Source organism: Cupressus sempervirens, chromosome 5, assembly GCF_028749045.1.
Source record: "Cupressus sempervirens isolate cs-2001-9-10 chromosome 5, ASM2874904v1, whole genome shotgun sequence".
NCBI classification, from domain to species: domain Eukaryota; kingdom Viridiplantae; phylum Streptophyta; class Pinopsida; order Cupressales; family Cupressaceae; genus Cupressus; species Cupressus sempervirens.
The window spans coordinates 720,713,445-720,725,639 of record NC_143122.1 but is presented as its reverse complement, the minus strand read 5'-3'; the positions used below and the strand labels follow the sequence as shown (position 1 = coordinate 720,725,639).

At 32.8% G+C, this 12,195-nt stretch overlaps 1 pseudogene; it reads right to left on the bottom strand.

Moving 5' to 3' along the window:
- Positions 1-12,195, bottom strand: part of LOC149558015 (uncharacterized) — a 104,700-nt pseudogene that overhangs the window by 37,335 nt on the left and 55,170 nt on the right.

Sequence of the window (12,195 nt, the reverse complement as noted above, 5' to 3'; positions counted from 1 at the left end):
GGGACATTTTCGGAATGGGATGGGATCATGAGGAAAAATTGGAAACACTTGATTAATCCCTCCTTATTATACCCTAAAAAGGACAGTATAGCCAAGAATGAGTACAAATGGGTAGCACCCCTGAAAAGATGGAAGAAATTAAACATTGGTAGAGATTCTAGAGGGAATCTAAGAAAAGATAGAATAGGATGTATAGTGAAATTGAAAACTAGAGATTGGATAATAAAAAGAGCCAAACCTTTGGGCAATGTAACAAATAATACAGTAGAACTAGAAGCACTAATAGAAGGTTTAAAATTAAGTTTAAAAAATAAGATCACTAAATTAATCATTTAAGGAGATTCACAATTTTTTTGAATGCAATTAGAAAGTGTCAGATACCAAGCTAGGTGATGAATGCGAAACTTGAAACTATTCTCTATTTAATAGATCAATTTGAAGAGATTAGAATCCAACACATTTTTCATGAAGGAAATGTAGAGGCAAACAAGTTAGCTAATAAAGGAGTGGAAGGTGAAGACTTTACTCTTATAGCATCTTAGAATTTAATAGAGACCGAATAAACTTAATACAATGAATAGTTGATGGGAGGAGTAAGGCTTAGATTTTATGCAGGATTGCATACCATCATTAATTTCTTTTAATAGGAACCATTATTATAATTACTGTTATATGGAGAAATACAATTAATAATCATTAAGAAGCATGGTTATAATGTGTAGCCATTTCCATATAGTGTCAGCTCATGATTATTTTAAGCGAGTCTAGCATTAATCATTTTTTAATGCCTTGAGTGCATGTGTCTCCTATTTAAGGCTCGATATTGTTAAACTCATTACATTTTTTGGCAACTTGTTAGTTGGCCAGTATGGACTCTTCTATATCCCTCTTCCATGCTTTGGAAGTGAGGACTATGATGTATAGAGGGTCAGTAAAATAGGAGAGGTGGAATCAAATTCTAAATCTGGTAGATGATGTGTCTAGGTTTGTTATTTCTTGGGCAATTGGGGAAAAAAGCATTCAATTATGACTACACTTGGTGTATAAACAACTCTATCATCAACTCATTTATAGGATGCATGGCTAGGGAAAATGTAGAGAAAGGGGAAATAATTAGGTTATGCTATAATGTCTTTGATCCTACCTAGCTTGTGGGTCTGGAAAATGTTGTACTCAACATGGATGAGAAGCTATGTATCGCGCTTCTTGAGGTTTATATGGCATATGATTTGGGAGAAATATTGCATGTTAATGCTGCTAGGAGGACATCAACATATATCAGGGATAATATCCAGTTCTTTAATACTTGACCTAAAATGGAGGCTTGTATTAATTTCTTGCTAAGATGGCAAGGAATTAGAGAGGATCCCAACAAGGAAGAGATGGAAGATCGATGTTAAGTTTTGATAATTGATGTTTTAGGTTTTTGGCTGGCTTTGTCTTTGTATGTTTCTTTAGTGGTATGCCATGAAAAAATGAAGATGGGTAATTGATGTTGCTGAGAAAAAATGTAGACCATGGAGTTAAAAAAAACAATATCTGAAGAGGACAAGAAATTAGGCTACACAAAAGGTTATACAGCCATGGCTACATGACTCCGAGCAATGAGTGCACAAGGTTCTTTTGTTGGATCGTTCAATGAGATAAATAAGTCAATTGATTTATATTTCAAATTGAATACTCTACCAATTACTGTATTCGATACTAAATTCCAAAAATATAAGTCGTTATATTTGTTTAAAGTAAGGAAACAATGATTATATATTTGATATACATATTAAAATGAATAATTAAGATTTCTTAGTATTTGTCTTGTACTTATATGTATATATTGCTGATAAATGCACTAATTGTTTACATTGGATTGCAACCTGCCAATCCTGATACATCAACCAAGCACCGTGGAGGTGGCGATTCGAATGGGGATCCTAGTAGTCAAAGTATATATTTTCTATTTGATTTTTAATTTCTAAATTATTAATACAAGTAAACATTTTAAATTGAATTTGGTTTAGTACTACAAATGTTAGAAAGGTTAATCTTTTCTTGGATATATTAATTGGGATATTCCAAGGGTCCCTAAATGTAGTTTGTCCTCTTGTACACATGTGGAGGACATGTCATTGTTTGTCCTTTATTCCACATGTAAGGACAACTCTTGTTTATTTCTTTATTTAGTTTATCCTCCTTAAGAGGATTGTGACACTTTGCACACACCTATTATGAATGTGGCATTCATAGAAATGGGAGTTACAAATGCAACTCCTCTCTCATCTCTATATAAGAGATGCTCCCCCTTCTTTCTTCTTCACTCTTAGCATTTGATGTTATTGTATTGAGCTACTTTTGCTCCAACACTCTCTCTCTCTCTTCTCTAGGCATTTGCCTTCATTCATAATACTCACAAGGGGTTTTCTTTGCTTTCCCCTTATAAATCCTTGTCTCCATTGTTGAACCATCTTGGTGTATGCTCTTGGAGTTGCTTATCTTATGGTAACATTGTTTCACACTTAACTTACTTGGATTGTTTCTCGTTCCTTGCTCAACATTATCATTTCTTACATGGTATCAGAGCTTGGCTATTTAATCCTTGTTTTAAGTTTTGTGTTGAAGGTTGCCATTCATTGGAGCACACCTTATTTGGAGACGTTATTGAGAGAAGAAGTTTGTGTTGTGGTTTTAGCTCATATTAACATATCTTGTGTATGTAGGTTTCATATTATTTTTTTTACTAACCCTCTTTGGAAAGCTTGCCGCCAAAGGGTTTTCTTATAAAATTTCAATTTTTTTTTCTTGTTTTGGAAGGCATGCCGCCAAAACAAGAAGTATTACATGAGTAAAGTTTTCAATAAGTCTATAATTTTCTTACTCTTTAAATTTTTTTTTTTTCCTATATTGTTTTTCTTCATACTATAATCTATATTGGTGTGTTTAATTTTTTTTTTCATACTATACCATTATAATTTCTTACTATTATATGTTCCTTGGTCTTATTTCTTACATTAATATCTCTTAATCGCGTGTAGCGCGAATCTTTTTTTTAAATTTTTTTTGTGGGCGGTCGCGCCACCCGCGCGCCACCCACAGCACCGCTGCATACCCTCCGCGCCGCCGCGCACCCACAGTGCCACCGCACACCATTAGCGCTGTCGCGTGCCGCCACGCAACGCCGCGTGCCCTCAGCACCGCCGCGCACGGCCACCACCATCAGCGCCGTCGCGTACTCACAACATCGCCGCGCACCCTCTGCACCGATCAAACCCTGCATCCACACTGCGCACGGAAAACTCCAGATGTTTATTGTTTTTTTTAAACATCCCACCGCTGAACCACCACCCTCGACTGTCGCGCGTCACCTCCCACCGCCCCCTTCACACCCGTAAACCATAAGGCACGGCCTGCATTTAGGCCACGTGTCACCCGTCGCCTGCGCAACCTCGTCACCCGCTCGGCTCCATCCTTATCTTTTTCTTCCTTTAAACCACGTGTTTTTTATTTGAAACCTCCGCTTTGTTTGTTAGACCTTTCTTAAAAACTTGTTTAATTTTTTTTTTATAAGGAACCTTAAAAAAGTTTATTTATAAAAAAAAAGAGAATTGTTCATTCATTTTTTTTTAACAAAAAAAGTAACTTTTTCATTTTATAATTTTTTTTAATCTAACCTTTTAAAACAATATATATATATATATATATATATAAAATTTTATATATAAAAAGACATCATTTTTTTAAATTTGATTCTCAAATCAAGGAATTTTAAAATTTTTTTTTTTGTAATCATGTCAACCTTAATTCCAGAAATAAAACTTAATTATTCTAATTATCATTCTTGGAAAACTCATATCTCATTTATTTTTCGTTTTAAACACCTCTTCGAAATAGCCACTGATCCTTCTCTTGAACCTGGTTCAGCGGCTACCCAAGACGAGAAAGATACTTGGAAAGCTAAAAATGAAGAAGCTTTAGGGTTAATTGGTATTTCCATTATTCCAGATTTATATGTGTTGATTGCTCACTGTTCTAAAGCTCATGATGCATGGTCAATCTTGCAAACCAAGTATGACAGTGGAGATGAATACCGCAAAATATAGTTGCAGGATCAACTTGAAGATCTCAGGTATGCAGATTTTAAAAAAATGGATGAATTTCTGTTAAAATTTAATTTTCTTAAAAGCCAAATTATTGCCTTAGGTGTTCAATTAGAGGATATTCGTTTAATTCATCTTATTCTTAAAAAGTGTCTTCCTAGATAGTTTCAATAGTTTATAACTAATATTCATGCACAACTTGCTATTCCTACTTTAACTTCTCAGTTAACTTATGTTATTTTTCAAACTTTATTAAGATAGGAAGAAGCTAAGCTAATTCAGTTTGGTACCCTTAAATCAACTGAACATGCATTTGTGTCTAGAAATTCAAATACTAATTCTCGTTCTAATAATAATAATAATAACCACAAACAATATAATACTAATTCAAATAATTCCAACAATAAATTTCATGTGAAATATAATAATAATAACAATCATCATAATAACACTCGTAATACTCAAAGGAATCCTTCCAATTCTAAACCTCATTGTTCTTATTGTGGCAAAGATGGTCATATTGTCAATAACTGTTTTAAAAAGAAAAATGATAAAAAACCTATGAATAATAGTACCAATAATCAAAACTCAAATCATAAAAAAGGTAACTCTACTGGTTGTAATCCTCGTCATGCTTTTACTTGTAGCTTTAATCTTTGTAGACCTTTAGAATGGATTGTTGATAGTGGTGCATCACAACATGTAACTTCTCATAAAGAAATTTTTGATTCTTTACAACCTGATATTGCTAACATTCCTATTCAGTTAGCTAATAATCAGACTTGTAAAGTTGAAGGATTAGGTGATGTTACTATTCCTAATGGTAAATTGCATGATGTTTTTTATGTACCTGACTTGAAAACTAATCTGCTTTCTATTTCACAATTATGTCAGGACTATAAAGTTGAATTCTACAAAGATACATGTTATATCATAGATCCTCAAACTCTAAAAGTGATTTCTCATGCTAAAATGGATAATGACAATTTGTTTAAATTCCATGAATTTTCTACTTCACGATATTCACTACATACTTCTATTGATTTCAATATATGGCATGAAAGACTTGGACATTTAAATTCTGATTATATTACTTTCATGCAAAAGCATAATATGGTTGATGGCTTGCCTCACATTATACCTTCCAAGATTGCATGTACAGGTTGTATGAGTGGTAAGATGCATAGGGAGCCCTTTCCAAGTGGAAAATCATGGCGGGCAACTCATAAGTTGCATCTTGTCCATAGTGACCTTTTGGGCCCCATGGAGAATACCTCCATCCAAGGTTCTCGGTATGCACTTACCTTTGTTGATGATTTTTCTAGACGAACTTGGATCTATTTTTTGCATAGCAAGGATCAAGTTCTTGATATATTTATTGAATTTCAGTTATATGTTGAACGACAATCTAGTTTTAAACTTAAAATTCTTAGAACTGATAATGGAAAAGAATATGTGAATAATGCTTTTCATTCTTATTTGAAATCATGTGGAATTAAACACAAGCTTACTATTCCTTATACACCACAAAAAAATGGTGTGGCGGAAAGAAAGCATCGGACCATTGTTGAAATGGCTAGAAGCATGTTGCATGCTAAGAATCTGCATTATAAATTTTGGGTTGAAGCCATGTTTTGTGCAACTTATATCCTTAATCGGACTCCTACCAAAGCTCTCAAGGTTATCACTCCAGAAGAGGCTTGGTATGGTAGGAAACCTGATTTACATCATTTATGAATTTTTGGTTCTATTGCTTATGTTCATACTCCTAAACAGAAAAGACATAAATTAGATGCTAAGTCATCTCCTTATATGTTTGTTGGTTATGATGAAAACACTAAAGGTTATCGTGTTTATGATTCCACTACTAACAAAGTTCAAGTTGCTAGAGATGTTTGTATTGCAGAAAATGGAGTCCATGATTGCTCTACTACACATGATGCAGAATTCAGTGGCACTAAAATTGTGCTGGTGGAGGACCAACCTCCTTCTCTTAACCCTACTCCTCCTCTTAATCCTTCAAATCAAATACCACCTATTATTTCTGCACCTACACCTCATGATATTCAAGTAGATACTAATGATACTTTTATTACTAATGATTCTTCCTCTAGTGATAATTCCATTACAACTAAACGTAAACCTAAATGGGCTCAAAACTTAATCAATGAAGGTGATGATTACATTTCTAGATCTGGTGGAATTAAACATAGAAGGATTAATTATTGTAATTATGCTTTGATGACTACTATTATGAATTCTAACGATCCTAAGTCTTTTGATCAAGCTAACTCTCAACCTCATTGGCAAAAAGCCATGCAAGAGGAATATGATTCTTTAATTGCTAATCAAACTTGGGACTTAGTCAAATTACCTCATGGCAAGAATATAGTTTCATGTAAATGGTTATACAAAACAAAGTTGAATACTAATAATGAAATTAGTAAATTTAAGGCTAGACTAGTTGCTAGAGGTTTTTCACAAATTGAAGGATTAGACTATAATGAAACCTTTGCTCCTGTTGCTAAGATGCCTACTATCAAATTAGTTCTTGCTTTAGCATCTAAACTGAATTGGCCCATTCATCAAATGGATGTTAAAAGTGCCTTCTTAAATGGTGATTTACATGAAGAAATCTATATGGCTCAACCTCCTGGATTTGTTAAGAAAGGTAGTGAAAATATGGTTTGCAAATTGAACAAATCTATTTATGGTCTTAAACAATCACCTAGAGAATGGTATTCTAAAATTAATTCTTTCTTTATTTCTCAAGGTTTTGCTAGAAGTCAGAATGATCCAAATTTGTATATTAAACATACTAACGATGACATTATTATTGTTATTGTTTATGTAGATGATCTAATACTCACTTCTAATTCAGACACTTTGATTTCTGATATCAAATTCCAACTTAAACAGAAATTTCAGATGACTGATTTAGGTATCTTACATTACTTCTTAGGTATGCAAATTTTTCAAACTCCTAAAGGTATCTTTGTTTCTCAAAGCAAGTATGCTTATGATCTTTTAGAAAAATTTAAGATGAATAACTCTAACCATGTTTCAATTCCATGTGAATTAGGAACTAAATTAATGAATGATATGAATACTCCTTTTGTTGATGAAACTTTGTATAGACAGTTGGTAGGAAGTTTAAATTATTTAACTCTTACTAGACCTGATATTTCTTATAGTGTTGGTTTAGTTTCTCGATTTATGTCTAAACCTCAACAAACTCATTTTAAAGTTGCTAAACGCATCTTAAGGTACATTAAAGGAACTATTAATGTGGGATTATTTTATGATGCAAATTCTGAATTTATTTTACATGGCTATACTGACTCCAATCTAGGTGGAGATCCCAATGATGGGAAGTCCACTTGTGGTTATTGTTTCTTTGTTGGTTCAGGTGCAATTTCTTGGAAAAGCAAAAAAGAACACTCTATTTCCCTTTGCTCAATTGAAGCTGAATACAAAGGTTGTACCAATGCAAATAAGGAAGCTTTATGGATTAGAAGACTTCTTGATGATTTGGGTTTACCTCAACAATCACCTACACCTGTACATTATGACAATCAAAGTGCTATTGCCTTGGCAAAGAATCCAGTTTATCATGCACAAACCAAACATATTTCACTTCAACATCACTTCATTCGAGAACAAGTTGAAGACAAGAAAATTATTCTTCTTTATTGTAAAGGAGACGATCAAGTGGCTGATATTTTAACCAAACCACTTTCTAAAGAGAGATTTCAGTTCCATTGTAAAAATTTGGGTTTACAACCCGTTGATGTAAACTCCCCAAGTAAAGATTAAGGGGGGGTGTTAGAAAGGTTAATCTTTCCTTGGATATATTAATTGGGATATTCCAAGGGTCCCTAAATATAGTTTGTCCTCTTGTACACATGTGGAGGACATGTCATTGTTTGTCCTTTATTCCACATGTAAGGACAACTCTTGTTTATTTCTTTATTTAGTTTATCCTCCTTAAGAGGATTGTGACACTTTGCACACACCTATTATGAATGTGGCATTCATAGAAATGGGAGTTACAAATGCAACTCCTCTCTCATCTCTATATAAGAGATGCTCCTCCTTCTTTCTTCTTCACTCTTAGCACTTGATGTTATTGTATTGAGCTACTTTTGCTCCAACACACTCTCTCTCTCTCTTCTCTAGGCATTTGCCTTCATTCATAATACTCACAAGGGGTTTTATTTGCTTTCCTCTTATAAATCCTTGTCTCCATTGTTGAACCATCTTGGTGTATGCTCTTGGAGTTGCTTATCTTATGGTGACATTGTTTCACACTTAACTTACTTGGATTGTTTCTCATTCCTTGCTTAACATTATCATTTCTTACAACAAATTTAACTATAATATATGTTGGGAATTAAAAAACATTTTGTATTGCAGTTGCAGGGGATGCAAAGGTTGTTCCTAATGAGCGTGTTGAGGTCCAAGCTGGTAGGCAAGAGGATGTGGTTGAACAAGGTAAAGAGCACTACAATGTTCTTTAAAATATTTAAAGTCTCAATTTTTTAAAATTTAACCCTTTTATTTGTTATTGCAGAAGACTTTCCTTTGCAAAGGAAAGTGAGTGCACATTCATGGGTGCAAAGAAATATTGATGATGACATGTACATGCCTCTACAACAATATAGGGAAGGACAAAAAACCAAAAAAGAAATGATTCATGTAACTTATTGTAACTTATTTATGTAACTTTTTTGATGATGACTGATGTTTATGTATAGATGTTTTATTTATGTTCTATTGAATGTTCATGTTCATGTTCTAATGAATCTTATGCTTCAATGTTAATGTGATTGTTCTAATGAAACCAATGTGTTATTGAATGTTATCATGTGATAATTCATGAATGTTACATTTTATTAATAGAATGAATGAATTTTAGATGTTAACGGGGAATTCAAATGTTGGGTGGGGGGGCAAATGAGCTTCCACCTTCACGTGGTTGGCCCTGATTAGCAGAGAATATTAAACTATTATTGAAACCAAGTGAAGCTCAACATTAACCTATGATTGCATGACAACTAACTATGTGAATCTTTTGGTTTTAGGTAATGCAAAAGGATGACATAGTCATCGTCATTTATTTATAAAATTTAGTTGCAGTGTATGAAGTATTTGAAATAATGGCTTACTATGGGATTGCCTCAAATTATTCCTCTCTAAGGTATTATATTGTTTCTATTTATTTGCAATCATGTGTAATTGCATTTGATAAATTTTGTTGTAAATTTGGAGACATGAAGAAGAATTTGAATAGTGGAAACAAATGATATTATATCATTCTAAAGTATACATTGATTGATGAACTATTCTCATTATTTATTTTGAGTGTGGTGATATGTTGAATAATATTATAGGGAGGAAGTAGAGGATCCTAAAGTAGTCATTTTCTCAAGAACGAGTAGAAAACTCTTGAGATAGTCGCTCGCTTGTATTGATATACATCAATAGACATTATTTCAAACTCCATAGAACCTGCCAACATAGAAGGGGTATCTCTTTGAATAAATCTAATTTTTCTCTTAACTAGGCTCTGATACCATGTAAGATCAAAGTTTTGATTATTCATCAAGTCTTGATTTTTCCTCCTACAAACCCTAAATGACCCCCAAATTAAATTGCCTATTTAGAAACTCTTTCTAGGATATGAAATACTATCAAAGAATGGGAATTTGGTTTTTTTTCTCCTAACTCCCTTCACCTAGATTGAGTAAGATTTGGTCCAATTTGCAGATTTAGGACCAACTCGCTCTGTAAGTTGCTATTGAAAATATTCTCTGGACATCTTTGTCACTAAGGAAAAAATCCTATACCCTTGGTGGTATGATTTTTATATGTTTTCATTGTTGGTCAAAACCTTTATATTATGTTGTATGACATAAGGAGAAGTGTTACTGATAAACTTATCATCTGGTCCAACTTCCATTAACTTCTGATATATATATATATATCATTGGATTCTTCATCTTGTATTTACATTCTCACTGGGAATTATTTTTAGTTTTCTATTGATTGTTCACCGTTATATTTTCCAATTTGCTTCTAATGTTTTCACATCATTCTTTCTTTGTTTCTACCCAACTGTCTATTTTTTCTCATCTCAAATGCATCCTTTTGGCACAGGGTAAAATTATTTGTTGGAAAAAGGATTTGTATTTTGTGGAGTAATATGTTTACAAGAACAAGAATTAACTCCTTGTGCTGTTGCCATTGTAAACAAAAAATTGCATCTTTGATTTCACACAAACCTTTGTCCAATATTTCCTTCTATCCCCCAAGTTTTCAGGATGGGGAGGATGGTAAGGGACAAAAATTAAAATAAGAAAATTGATAGAAGTATAGAAAAACTAATTTTTAATTCATCACCTTCTCTTTAATTTAAAACCCTCAATTTGATTACAAGATGCCCTTGCACTGAAACAAACATATCATGCCATCGTATGGTTTTTTTGGCACCAAGTAATTTTCACTCTATGTTGCTAGGCTTCGCATTTTATTAGCTTTTTAAGCTCCCAATGGGTCTGCTTCACATTTCTTCTTAAACTCTATTTTTTTGTCATCTACATTTGTTGCTATTTCAATTGGTTTGAAAATACATTACAATGTTTAACAATTTTTGAATTTAATTGTGTAAAAAAATATTTTATTATTAGAATGCAAGAGAGCTAAGGAGTGTTTCATCCAAGCACTAAAATCAAGATCAGCAAGTAGCAAACAAGTTGTAATATAAAAATATTCATTTTTTTGCCTGAAAGCAATAGGAAAAGTTAGTTTATTCAATCATTACTTTGATGTACTTATTTTTCTTCTAGTTTTGATTTATTTACATGTAATTACAAGAAGGGAAAGATTTTTCATTTTGTTGATTTTAAAATTAGATTGGACAATTATAATATACTTTGATGTACATATATTTCTTCTAGCTCTTCGGTTCTAGGCAATTGCAATATATGTGAGATTGTGGTTATGAGGACACTAACAATACATATATGGTTTGCTGAAATATGTTGGCTGAGCACAATAAGCAATATTAAGATTCTTTAAGGGCACTTGCAAAATATGGAATCCCAATCTTAAATATCATTTTTTGTATTTGTTGAAGAGAACTATTTGTTGTAGAAGGGCATTTCAATGATCTGAAGCATGAGGCATTGCAATGATTTGATGTTTCTACATTTAGTGAAAATATCACTTAGTAGAGGGCCACGACCATGTCTTTGCCTTCCATCATTATTCTCTTTTAAAATAAGGTTACTCATGTACCTGGGCTAATTCTGTGTTACGTTAAACAAAAGTGTAGGTATTATTCCTATTACCTTAATTAGATGGTTCATTTCATGCTTCCAATAAATTCCTCCTTCCATATTGGCAAGTTGTATATGTTCCTTGTTTGAAATATGACATACCATGCAAATTTATGGTAGTTCAATAAGCACTTCCACTCTTGTGCAAGTTTGTGATTCCCTAAAGCTAAATCATTCAACTCATAAAAGATCTCAGTTTCTTCTTTGGTATAGTTTGGCATCAATAATTCTCTAATTAACTTTACACCTTCTACAGAGCCCAACGATTTTAAGCTTTCTTCTTCATAGAGTTGTCTAAGTTTAGTTGAATGGTTGCAAGCAATAGTAAAAGTGAATACCAAACTACAACCAAGCCAGTCAACTACACTTTTTATAATTCCTATTTAACAACAATTTGATCAGTATTTGACATTAATGCAATCACTATTGTAAATAAAAATATCCTTATTTTTTTACCTCTTCTAGATAAACACAGTGACTACAATATTCAAATTGGAGTATTGTAAGTATGATTTTCTGTTTTGTGTCCATATGCTACAAAATATGACACTTTGTCTTCTCCCTATTTATGGTCCAATTGCAAACAAGATTTGTGGTGGCCATTACAATCCATTCTTCTCATCATTTTTTTCAAGAAGATATCGATGGTATAGGGCCTCCTACCTCGATATTAATTTAAATTTAATAGCTTAAAGTTGACAAGCTATGCATAACATATATGCTTTTGATCTAAATAGATCCCTTCTTGTACTAGAACTCTCACTACA